We start from the raw sequence: 13,916 nt of genomic DNA, 5'->3' as shown, positions 1-13,916 counted from the left end.
TCAGTTAACTAGTCTGATACTTTCTCTTTTTTTCGCATTGCCTTATGCTGCTTTATATACCTGGGATCTATCTTGAATCTTAGTGAGGTAGGTGAGAAGAACAAATGTAAAGTCCAGTGGAATTTTTAAGACCAATAAAGTTATGACCTTTTTGTGTGCAGGCACACTACCTCAGATACAAGGTAGGTGGGGGTATATATAAGACAAAGTAAAATAAAATAATTGGACTGACATAAGAAAAACAGGCAAGTGGGAAAATTAAAAGAAGAAGAATTGGGTTTTATACTCTGCTTTTCATTACATGAAGAAGTCTTAAAGCGGCTTACAATCTCCTTCCACTCTCCCAACAACAGACACCCTGTGAGGTTGGTGGGGCTGAGAGAGCTTTGACAGGGGTGCTCTTTGAGAACAGCTCTATCTGGACTGTGATTAGTCCAATGTCATTCTTCAGGGAATCATACCCAATTTGCCAGATTAGAATATGCCACTTTTAACTACTACAGCATGCTGGCTCTCAGGTAGAGGAAAGAATCCAGAACAAAGCAATGAATGAGTAAATCAGATTTTGTAATTAGTTGTAATGCCTTTGACCTCTAAAACTGGCTTTATTTTAAAAATACCTCAGACGTTCTGATCTGGATGCTGGTTGTAATATTGAAGTATGTTTTGGGGACCCCCCCCCCCAAACCAACTATGAAGACTCTGTGAAGACTAACCATTTGTACTCTGAATCCTTGGTTATTGAAAGCATATCTTGCACAAAAAAAAAAAAGTCAATTATTGCCTTGCCTCCAACTTGCTCTTCTGGGACAAGACAATCAAAACAGAACATCTCCAGGTCTTTTGGGAAGATTTATCAGCTCTATACTCTTTCAGATTTGCTTCAGACAAGGCTTTGGGTCAGAGACAGCTATACTTGATGATCTCTGTTTGACTGCTCACAAAGGTTGTGTATTTTACTGTTCTTCCTGGATCCAGCAGCAGCCTTTGATATGGTGATCCATGAGGTAGTTGAAGGCAGAATAATTGTATCTTGGACTGGTACAAATTGTTCCTAACAAGCAGGACTCAGAACATTGCCATTGGAGACCAGTTGTCCACAGTGAGGAACTTGCAGGGCTGCTGACAGAGGGCCCAGCATTGGAGGGTCCTTAGTGCCAGAGTCATACTGAATGTCTTTAAATTGTAATAGATTCAAGTGGGTAGCCATGTTGGTCTGAAGGAGCACAACAAAAATTGAGTTAAATGCAGTTCTAGCAGCGGCCACTAAGGATGCAGGGTAATCTGAGCCCAGTAAAAAAAAAAAAAAACTCTATTATCAACTAGATTTCCTTTTCTCCAAGACTTATGTAACAGATCATATTAAACCCATCAACCAACCCAGCACAGGAGCAAGGGGAGACTCTGATAAGCACCACAGTAACTGCCAGCCTGCTAACAAGGTCATTGTCTCTAAAAACCCAGCCTTGTCCTTTCTTTGCACCCAGCTCAGCCAAATTTTGCAAAGTGGCAAGATAAAAGAACCTTTCCCTCACTTTTCCTCAGTATTTTTATCTCCCACCTAATTTTCCAAGTCTTTTCCTCTTATTTCATTACTTGCTCTTCTCATCCCTATTTTACTTGGCAACGGAACATAGTTAAGAGCAGTAGAGTATCAAAACTTAGTTAATTATATGAAAAGAGGGGATTTAATATTTTCCGATGATCTAACAGAGTAGTAACAGGAGCTTGAAAAAGTGCAGAGGAAGGCAACTGTTAAATTCATGGGTTCAGAGTCCAGGCTGTAGTCTGCATGGGCTTTTTACCCACTCACAGTTCGAATAAATCCCTCCTGTCAAACACTGAATTTGATTTCCATTTTGATTTTGAGCACTTTGAATTTTCCCTCAGCAACATGCATGATTCATCCAGAGTGACCCTGTCTTTCGCCAACGATATCCTGGAGTGGATATAAGCCTTGATATTTGAAAAACTGCCATCAGTAATGTGCAGATTTCTGCTTTTTGCGAATTAACTTCCTTCTCTGTGCCTCGTAGCAAAGCAGTCTTCCCTGTTTGGCCAGGGTGACAGCTCAAAGACTTCCTGGTTCCCGGTTGCAAGGCTTGTCTTAAAGTGACTGTGCTCCAGAAGCCCTAACTTCTCTCAGCAGAGATTTTCTTTTTGGATTTGTTCCCCCTCCTCAGCTGTCTCCTATTGTCTCCCCCACCTCATTAAATAAAAGAAAGAAAGAGACTCCTGCTGTGCTTGGCCCCCCTCCCTACTCTGAGCTTCCCCCAATCAAGTGTAGAACACTTTCTGTTCCAGTTTTTTTTTGGGGGGGGGAGATAGAGGAAGACCTGAGTTCAAATCAATATGAATTCAACAGGATCCACAATGGAAAAAACAAAGTAAGTGCAGAATCAGCCCAGGTACAGTGTTATCATTATTATTATGTTGGTAGAAAATCTAATAGCCCTTTGTAAAGGTTACTTTCCTCTATGACAAATGTTTTAATCATTTTAATGTCATTAAAATTAGATTTATAACAAGTTTCCTTCATTTTTGGAACTGTAACTTGGTGGTAAGTTTTTAAGCTTGTAGCAATATTTTCTGAGTTATGCCTGCCACAGAGACCCTTAGCTTTAGTTGTAAATAGTGGTGTAGTGGTGGTTTATCTCATCTGAGCCAGGATTTAATCATGACTTTCAATTTTGGTCCTGAAACTCCCACAATTATTCTGAAACCGGTGACCAATTTTGAATCTCCAAACTGTATTTTCTGACGAATTATGCCAGCCACTATTGTGTAATGGTTGGTGTGCCAGCATGCTCTGCCATGGGAACTACTGAGACATTTTGGGCAGTCTCACACTCTCATCCTAATCTACCTCACAGGGTTGCTGTGAGGATAAAATGGAGGAGAGGAAAATGGGGCACGCTGCTTTGTATCCCCATTGAGGAGAAAGGTGGGGAACAAATGTACAAACAAATGTGGGCAGACCAATTATTTTATTATTACAGATTCCTAATACTTGCCCGTTTTGATTTGATATTTTATTTGGTTCAATGTCATATGGGGAGGGTGATACATTGAATCTTTGCTGGGGTCCATGGCAATTTTTGGCAGAACTTGGGGTTTGTTGTACAGGGTTCCACAAGTCTTGGGCTAATGCTTGCCCCATCCTATTCAATCTCTGTGTAAAGGCTGTGATTTTGGAGTATCACCAATATCATGATGACATGCAGGTCTGAACTCTATCCATATCACCTGGTAATTCTGTAGATGTCTTACAATAGTGCCTAATTGCTATGGTTAACTGGCAAAGGGGTAACAAGTTGAAATGGAACCCTGACAAGATGGTAGGAATGCCAGTTCAGAAGGCTGAGAATTGGAAGGGCACTCTGCTCCCCACTTTTGATGGGGTCAAATTGACCTTTTTGACTCACTTAAGAACCTAGAGGTTATACTGGACCCAGCATTACTGCTGGAGAAGCAAACTCAGGCAGCCACACACACAAATCTACCAAATTCATTTATCCTGGAAGATGTCCTATTACCTTGACTCAACTGATGTGGCCACATGAATGCATATTCTGATTTCCTTGGAGCTAGACTACTGTAATATGCTTTATACGGGTCTGCCCTTAAAGTCAACTCAGAAACGCCAGTTGATTTAGAATGCAATGGCTCAGTTACTAGGGAGTGCTCATGGCAAATGATGTCACACCCATCCTACAGTTGCTCCATTGATTGTAGGCTCAATTCAAGATACTATCAGCCACAAAACCCTCCATCACTTTGGGCTTATACACCTGTGAGATTGCCTCTCCCACTTTTGGGGATCTTCAATTACCCAGAAAGCAAACTGTTGATTTGAAGCAAAAGATTTCATTTATTGAGTAATAAAGCACTCTCATTAAAACACTGTTGAAACTGAGGTAAAAGATATAACCCCAACCATGCTCCCCATCCTCCCATGAGAATCCAGAGAAAATGGAAGAACATTAAACAGTTAAGATACCCAGATAAGGGGATTCAAAGCCTCAGAGGGCAAAGGGGGATGGGAAAGCAAGGATATGAATCGAATAGGGGTGAGAAGGATGGGAAGGGGTGAAATGCTGGAAGGAGCATCTGGGCACTAAAGGAAACAAAAGGCAATAAAACATGGCAAAGAAGACAGGCTGACTCCAACCCCTACAGGGCTGACACTCTACCTACCTAGCTACATAAGCTTCACTAAATAGTAGCAGAAATAACAGGGTTCTAACATCCTGCTGCCTCAAGATTAACCTCCAGCAGCAATGGGTGATGGGGAAGGTTTCAGAAGGTAGGCTGAGTGGAAGTCCCAGACCAGTCTCGGCACTCAGACATGAGTGGCATCCATCTACTCCCTGTCCCCCAATCCATGAGATACTGGAGTTTGCCTTGGTGCCTCCTAGATTCTAAGATCTGCTTGACCTCATAGTCGGTGGGTTCATCTACATATACTAGGATTGGAGCATCAGGACCAGAATTTCAGGAGAATGGTGCAGCATGGTACAGTGAAACACAGGTTGGGCATTTTTATAAGTCTTAGGCAGAGAGAGAGTTCCACCACCACCTCATTAGTGATATGAGAAATTGTAAATGGCCCCATTAACTGGGGCCCCAGTTTGTGGGAAGGCTGCTGAAAATGCAGGTGCTTGGTAGATAGATACACCTGATCCCCCACTTTCCACTAGGACTCTAGAAGATTTTTTTTCAACAGACCATTTCTTGTATTTCTCTTTAGCCATGTCTAAAGTGGCCACAATAGTTGGCAAAGCCACCTGGATGTGTGCAGCCCAAACTTTCAGATCTAGGGGGCTGTCAGGATGTGGGACTCACATAGGGGCAGCTAACATACACATACACACATACACACATACACACACACACACACACATATATATACATATACATACATGCACATATATACACATATATATACATATATATATTGTTGTTGTTAGGTGCGAAGTCATGTCCGGCCCATCCCGACCCCATGGAAAATGATCCTCCAGGCCTTCCTGTCCTCTACCATTCCCCGGAGTCCATTTAAGTTTGCATCTACTGCTTCAGTGACTCCATCCAGCCACCTCATTCTCTGTCGTCCCCTTCTTCTTTTGCGCTCTGTCGCTCCCAGCATTAGGCTCTTCTCCAGGGAGTCCTTGTTTCTCATGAGGTGGCCAAAGTATTTGAGTTTCATCTTCAGGATCTGGCCTTCTAAGGAGCAGTCAGGGCTGACCTCCTCTAGGACTGACCGGTTTGTTCGCCTTGCAGTCCAAGGGACTCACAAGAGTCTTCTCCAGCACCAGAGTTCAAAAGCCTCAATTCTTTGATGCTTGGCCTTCCTTACGGTCCAACTTTCGCAGCCATACATTGCAACTGGGAAGACCATAGCCTTGACTAGATGCACTTTTGTTGGCAGGGTGATGTCTCTGCTTTTTAGGATGCTGTCTAGATTTGCCATAGCTTTCCTCCCCAGCAGCAAGCGTCTTTTAATTTCTTTGCTGCAGTCCCCATCTGCAGTGATCTTGGAGCCCAGGAAAATAAAATCTGTCACTATCTCCATTTCTTCCCCATCTATTTGCCAGGAATTGAGAGGAATTGAGAGGATGTCATGATCTTTGTTTTCTTGATGTTGAGTTTCAAGCCAACTTTTGCACTCTTCTCCTTCACCTGCATCAGCAGGCTCTTTAGTTCCTCTTGACTTTCTGCCATTAGAGTGCTATCATCTGCATATCTGAGGGTGTTGATATTTCTCCCTGCAATCTTGATCCCAATTTGTGACTCCTCTAATCCCGCCTTTCTTATGATGTGCTCCGCATACAAGTTAAATAGGCAAGGCGACAGTATACTGCCTTGCCGAACTCCTTTCTCAATTTTGAACCAATCAATGATTCCATGTTCAGTTCTCACTGTTGCTTCTTGACCTGTATATAAGTTTCTCAAGGACACAAATAAGATGCTCTGGTATTCCCATCTCTTCAAGGACTTGCCACAATTTGTTGTGCTCCACACAATCAAAGGCTTTAGCATAGTCAATGAAGCAGAAGTAGATGTTCTTCTGGAACTCCCTAGCTTTCTCCATGATCCAGCGTATGTTGGCAATTTGATCTCAAGTTTCTCTGCCTCTTCGAAATCCTGCCTGAACTTCTGGAAGTTCTTGGTCCACATATTGCTGGAGCCTAGCTTGTAGGATTTTGAGCATAACTTTGCTAGCATGAGAAATTAGTGCAATGGTGCGGTAGTTTGAACATTCTTTGGCATTGCCCTTCTTTGGGATTGGAATGTAAACTGACCTTTTCCAATCCTGTGGCCATTGTTGAGTTTTCCAAATTTGCTGGCATATTGAGTGTCTCACTTTTACTGCATCGTTTTAAGATTTTGAATAGTTCAACTGGAATGCTGTCACCACCACTAGCTTTATTGTTGCTCAGACTTCCTAAAGTCCATTTGACTTCACATTCCAGGATGTCTGGCTCCAGGTCAGTAACTACCCCATCATGGTTATCAGGGATGTTAAGCTCGCTCTTGTATAGTTCTTCTGTATAATTCTGCCACCTTTTTTAAATCTCTTCTGCGAGGTCCCTACCATTTTGGTCCCTTATCATACCCATCTTTGCATGAAACATTCTCTTCATATCTCCAATTTTCTTGAAAAGATATCTGGTCCTCCCCATTCTATTGTTTTCTTCTATTTGTTTGCACTGTTCATTTAAGAAGGCATTCTTATCTCTTCTAGCTTTTCTCTGGAATTCTGCATACAGTTGGGTGTATCTTTCTCTTTCTCCCTTGCCTTTCACTTCCCTTCTCTCCTTAGCTATTTGTAAAGCTTCATCAGACAGCCATTTTGATTTCTTTCATTTCTTTTTCTTTGGGATGGTTTTAGTTGTTACCTCTTATACAATGTTGCGAACCTCCATCCATAGTTCTTCAGGCACTCTGTCTATCAGATCTAATTCCTTAAATCTATTTGTCACCTCTACTGTATATTCGTCGGGGATATGATTTAGTTCATACCTGAGTGGTCTAGTGCTTTTCCCTACTTTTTTCATGTACTCCAAGGCCAAACTTGCCTGTTATCCCGGTTATCTTTTGGCTTCCTACTTTAGCATTCCAATCCCCCATGATGATAAGCACATCATTTTTTGGCATTGCTTCTAGAAGGTGTTGTAGGGCTTTATAGAACTGGTCAACTTCATCCTCTTCAGCAGCAGTGGTTGGGGCATAGACCTGGATCACTGTGATGTTGAATGGTTTGCCTTGGATTCGAACTGAGATCATTCTGTCATTTTGGGGATTGTATCCCAAGACTGCTTTTCCTACTCTCTTATTGATTATGAAGGCTACTCCATTTCTTCTGTGAGATTCTTCTCCACAGTAGCATACCTGATACACACACACACATATATATACATCTCTATGACAACACAAAACCATTTCAGATATGTATCAGGTTGCTATGTTTCTATATTCAACTCTCCAAGATCCATTATTTCCTTCCAGCTCGCAACCATTTAATTGTTTAATAATCACTTTAGAGAGGTTAACTGTGTTCAAGATAAACAGAATGAGTCTGTTGTTTTGCCCCTACTCCCTGTGCCCGATTAACTACATTTCCCCACAGCAGTAAGAAATATTAAGTTTTAAGATAGCCTTTCTGCCATCTGACATTTTTATGAAGTTCCTCTTGCAATATTAACAGAAGGGGATGGTAATTAGGGATGCACACAAATTTTAGCTTCCAGTTTCCCTTTAAAAAAAAACTTGGTTCCATTTCATTGCATTTATTCATTTTAAACAGACTGTTATTTAAAATGTTTCTCCCTATCTTTCAGCACAAAGTAAGGCAGCTAGCAAAATTTCCAATTAATACAATTAAAACAAGCAGAATGGATTAACAATATAAATCACAAGTATAACAGAAAACATTAGCACAGCCGAAAAAATGAAGTTCCTTTTTCTCATGGGAAGGAAGCACACAACACACGACTCAGACTTATCTGTGCTGCCGGTTGCCCTCATGGAGGGCTGGCTGAGGAGGGATGAGACCTTCCCTACAGCCCATGATGGTCTGCATGCTGTGGCTGGCAGTATGTGCAGCATCGGGGCAGGAAGCAGGCCTGCATCACTTTTATAAGTTGCGATGTGCGCAAAGACCGGCCTCTCCATCCCAGAATGCCACAGGAACAGTTTCCCTCTTACCTGCCCTGGAATGTTTTGGTTGTAGTTGAGTTCAGTAACTGAGTTGTATGTTAATATGTTGTTAATTTTCATCACAGCTGCAGTTTAGGGGCATGAGAAGGAGCCTGTTGGCAGGAAGTCTGGTTTGTGTATTGGACTCCCTGGGATTTGGGGGCCTCTTAAGAGGCCAGCATATAAATGATCATGGCTAACCTGTCTGGAAGGCCAGGGGCTCATTTTGCCAAGTGGCCTGGGGTTAGCCAAATGAGGTTGGTGCCCTTTGGCCCACCACACAGGTCACTGCCCTTAGCATTGGAATCCAGTAGAAAAGGGGCCTGCTCTCCGAGCTGGGAATAGCATGGTCCAGGGCACCTCTGGGCTCCTGGGAGAGGGGGGTGCAGCTGGATGGCTGCTAGGTTAGGCTCCATCTTTTATGCTGGTCCAACCCCCCAATGGAAGGAAATAAAGCTGGGGCCATGTTTAATGCCAATCTGGGTGTCACGTCCTATTACAGCCAAAATGCAGTTTTACACAGTCAGTGTAAACGTCAGCATATCTAAAATACCATTTTAAAATCCATGAAAACAACTAGAAAAAAATGGCCTTCATGTCAAAAGTATAAATAAAAACAAACATTTTGACATTAAATCTAAAAAAAACCCTTGTAGTTTGAGTTCATGCATTGTGCAGGGGATTAGACTAGATGACCCTCGAAGTACCTTCCATGATTCTATGATTCTAAGGGAGGTGACATGTAAGTCCAAAAGGAGCTGGGCTTTCCAATGAAAGTCCTGTCTCTGGTTGGAGGCAAAAACAGAGAGGACAAAATATGAGAACAGTGGCTTAAATAGTAGACTAGACATTTTGGTAGATTGAGATCCTAAACTTTAACTGTGTAAACAGTCTGAGGTGCTGGATGTAATTGATGGTTTTATTTATCAAGCCAATCAAATTATTTTGTGAAATAAACTGAAACCAGAAATTCATACATAATAGTTGGAAGCCTGAAGAAACATTTTCAGTCAGTGAATTCCCGTTCTTGAAAAGTTTAGACTAACTTTCATGAGATAAGTTAGCTGAACATCAACAAACAGAGTCATTTGGATTTTACAGTAGATGTTTTCTTTCTCTAGTTTATCATATTAAGTGTGGAGGCAAACATGCCTTCTGATTTTGTCAGTACAATGCCATTTTTAACAGACAACAGTTCTCCATTTGATATTGTCTGCTGAAGACAATTATGTGGTGTAATTCATTTCAATGATAGAATCATATTTTCCCAAACAGTTTTTCCCAAACAGAAAATATATGGTCTACCTACTTGTGACAAGAGGAATTACAATCACCGTGAAAGGCTCAGTTGAGCTTTGAAAAGCAGGTATATTTTTAGGAATGTAACTGAGATTTAGTTCACATGTTACTTTTTGTAACAGTGTGGCAAACAGTACTCTATGGTATTAGAATAATAGGTTTCTGTTTACCCACACAACTGCAATATTGTTTACATTCCTATACAGCTCATTAGTTCAGAGGCCTCATCCTTACTTTGGGATCTCATACCCCTTAGAATCATCATCCTTATCCATGGTGCCTATAAATATTTGTTAAACTCCCCGGTGGGTAGAGCGTGTCTGGCCCACTGAGACTGTCCAGACTTGAATCGCTGGCCGCACCCTGATTGGGCTGACCCCTACAGGGACCGTTCTCCCTAGTTGCTCACCTCTCTGGCAGCCTGGCCGCAGATAAACCTGGTTGCCAGGGCCGAGACGTCTGTAGCACCCTGCCACTCCACCTGGGCAGTGGCCAGGAGGAGGTGGTATCAAGGAGGATGCAGCCCCAGTGGAGCCACTGAAGAGGCGGCCATGGAGCAGCCATGGAGGCAGCTGCAGAGGCAGCACACGAGGCCATACAGAGCATGTGGCAGTGGTGGAGAGCCCTGCGAGGAGTCCCTAGCCATGCTGTGGGGAACGTGGCAGCAGAGGCAGTGCCACAGTACAGGTAATGGAGCAGGCAGCAGAGCCCCTGGTGGAGCTGTGGAGAATGTGCCAGCACCACGCAACCGATAATGGAGCAGGTGGTGGCAGCCTTCTCCACCCTTGACATTGCTGACTCCCCCCCCCAACCACCACTCCACTAGCTCCTGCTGCATTTCAGCCTGCAGCAGGCTTTCTCCTAGTCTACCACATAAAAAGTGCAGGGTACTTCTGATGATGTGCCAAACCTCTAATTGATCCTTGAGGGGGAAAGGCCTCCCCTGTCAGGGTCACTCGGAGGAACTGGAATGCATTGGGAAGCACTGGTAGGCCTCTGATTGGGAGAGCCCTCCTCCACTGAGAGTCAATCCGAGGCTCTTGCCTGCCTCTGTGTGGGGCAAGGAGTGCCGCCAGCCTCCGCCAAGGCTGCCCACCATTCTGGCCAGCCTCCCCACCTTCATGCAGGGCAAGGAGTGCCTCCAGCCTCTGCTGCAGCCACCTACCATTCTGGACAGCCTTCCTGCCTCTGTGTGGGTGATGACTGTCGCCAACCTGGCAACCTAATAGTTATGGCATGGTCTGGTTTCCTTGGTGGTGGTGAAGAAGAAGAGTTGGTTTGTATACTCTGCTTTTTCTTTACCAGAAAGACTCTCAAAGTAGCTTACAATGGCCTTCCCTTCCTCTCCCCACAACAGGCATCCTGTGACGTAAGTGGGGCTGAGAGAGCTCTGATGTTAGTGCTCTGTGAGAACAGCACTATCAGGGCTGTGACAAGCTTAAGGTCACCCAGCTGGCTGCATTTGGAGGAGTAGAGAATCAAATCCAGCTTGCCAGATTAGAAGCCACCATACTTAAGCACTACACCAAGCGGAAGCCTCCTAAAATCGCTGGCTGACCTCATATACATTGTTGTGCTGTTCTCTGCATGTATATTGCAGAAGCTGGTTAAAATTCAAGATAACCCCCCCCCCCCACACACACACACACACTGCCAAATTGCTTGCTTCTGAGACCAACAATCATTGCATCACTCTTTTATCTGTTGTTATACAGTCACCTTTCAGTTATCTTCTCTACAGGATGCCTAAAGCAAGTCAACAATAATTACCTAGGTATGATTACCTAAGCGAAATAAGAAAATCAAGTGTAATAACCCCAGGTGGTGCTCTCATTATCCACATGCTCTTGTTGTTCCTTATGAGGATGTTGTCACTGACTTCCTGTGTCACTTTTAAAATACAACATAATTTTAATGCAAAAAGGGGTTCTGAGAAGATTAGGGATACCAGCTGTTCCTGTACTGAAGGGAATATACTCGTAATAAATTATCACCCTGTGAAACTGACAGGCAAAATTAATCTTTTTCTGCCTTTATAATGACCAGAAAGTATAGAATACACACACACACATACACACACAGAGACTTTAATTAACATAAAAAGAGTACAGCAGGATCATACCAGGGATGTGTCTAAATCAGCTCCTTCTTGCTTACAGTGGTCCGTCAGATGCCATTCTGAGACCTGATAGCCAGTGTGGTGAAGTGGGTAAGAGTGGTAGACTCTAATGAAGAACTGGCTTTGATTCTCCATTCCTCCAAATGTACTCCCTGAGTGACCTAGGGCCAGTCACAGTTGTCTTAGAGCTCTGTCAGCCCCACATAACTAATAGGGTGTCTGCGGTGGGGGAGGAAGGGAAGGCAATTGTGAGATGCTTTGAGAGTCTTTTTCTTCCTGCCTGCCTGGCCTTTGAAGAATGGGAGTTTAATTTGACCATGTTTGTTTGTTCATATACCACCCATTCTAGCAAATTGTCAAAGGGTGGTATACAGCATTTTAAAACATATAACTACAATCAAATTTACTTTAAAATTTTGAATGAAATATTTTTAAAAATCAATCTGCATATTAGACAAATCATATCTCAACAATCCCAGTAATTGATTGCTTTTAGTTCTCCCAGAGGTAGTCTCCAGTCAGGGGTATTTTTGATTGAGGGGGCAGTAGATGTTATTTCACTGCTGCCAACCAAAAACCCAGAGGAAGTGCTCCATCTTACAGGCCCTGTGGAACTGTGCTAGCTCTGTCAGGACCTGGGTCAGCTCGTTCCACCAGGTGGGGCCAGGATGGAGAACAACCTGGCTGTGGTTGAGGCCAGGCATACTTCCGTATATACCTGCATAAAAGTCAAGGAGGACTTTTTCAATGTGAATACTGTGCTGAAAAACTCGGCTTACAGATGAGTATATACGGTATATAAGAGAGGATTATCCTGCACACATAATAAATGTGGCTAGATCACAGGCAGATAAAGTTCCCAGGAAGGACTTACCTATGAAATGGAACAGAAAAGAAAACAGAATTATATGACCATTGAACTTTATGCCCAAAGCTAGAATATCTTAAAAATTGGGATATTATTGACGTTTTAATTAATTACAGAATCATAGAATCATAGAGTTGGAAGGGGCCATACAGGCCATCTAGTCCAACCCCCTGCTCAACGCAGGATTAGCCCTAAGAATCCTAAAGCATCCAAGAAAAGTGTGTATCCAACCTTTGCTTGAAGACTGCCAGTGAGGGGGAGCTCACCACCTCCTTAGGCAGCCTATTCCACTGCTGAACTACTCTGACTGTGAAATTTTATTTTCCTGATATCTAGCCTATATCGTTGTACTTGTAGTTTCAACCCATTACTACGTGTCCTCTCCTCTGCAGCCAACGGAAACAGCACCCTGCCCTCCTCCAAGTGACAACCTTTCAAATACTTAAAGAGGGCTATCATGTCCCCTCTCAACCTCCTGTTCTCCAGGCTGAACATTCCCAAGTCCCTCAACCTATCTTCATAGGGCTTGGTCCCTTGGCCCCAGATCATCTTCGTCGCTCTCCTTTGAACCCTTTCAATTTTATCTACGTCCTTCTTGAAGTGAGGCCTCCAGAACTGCACACAGTACTCCAGGTGTGGTCTGACCAGTGCCGTATACAATGGGACTATGGCATCTTGTGATTTTGATGTGATGCCTCTGTTGATACAGCCCAAAATGGCATTTGCCTTTTTTACCGCTACATCACACTGCCTGCTCATGTTTAGTTTACAATCCACAAGTACCCCAAGGTCTCGTGCACACACAGTGCTACCTAGAAGCGTATGCCCCATCCAGTAGGCATGCTTTTCATTTTTCTGACCCAGATGCAGAACTTTACACTTATCTTTATTAAATTGCATCTTGTTCTCATTTGCCCATTTTTCCATTGTGTTCAGATCTCGCTGAACTCTGTCTCTATCTTCCGGAGTATTTGCCAGTCCTCCCAATTTGGTGTCATCTGCAAACTTGATGAGTAGTCCCTCCACCCCCTCATCTAGATCATTAATAAATATGTTAAAAAGTACCGGGCCGAGCACCGAGCCCTGAGGTACCCGCCTACTCACCTCTCTCCAATCTGATGAAACACCATTGACAACAACTCTCTGAGTCCGGTTCTCTAACCAATTCCCTATCCACCTAACTATCTGAAAATCCAGATTGCAGTCCTTCAGCTTATCCATCAGAGAACCTTGTCAAAAGCTTTACTAAAATCCAAGTAAATGACATCAACTGAATTTCCCCGATCCAGCAAACCTGTTACTTGATCAAAAAAGGGAACTAGGTTGGTCTGGCAGGACCTGTTGGAGACAAATCCATGCTGACTTCCTTGGATCACCAAATTGTCCTCCAGATGTTTGCAGATCGCTCCCTTTAATATCTGCTCCATTATC

Source organism: Paroedura picta, chromosome 1 (assembly GCF_049243985.1).
Source record: "Paroedura picta isolate Pp20150507F chromosome 1, Ppicta_v3.0, whole genome shotgun sequence".
Taxonomy (NCBI): Eukaryota; Metazoa; Chordata; class Lepidosauria; order Squamata; family Gekkonidae; genus Paroedura; species Paroedura picta.
This window is presented reverse-complemented; position numbering follows the sequence as displayed.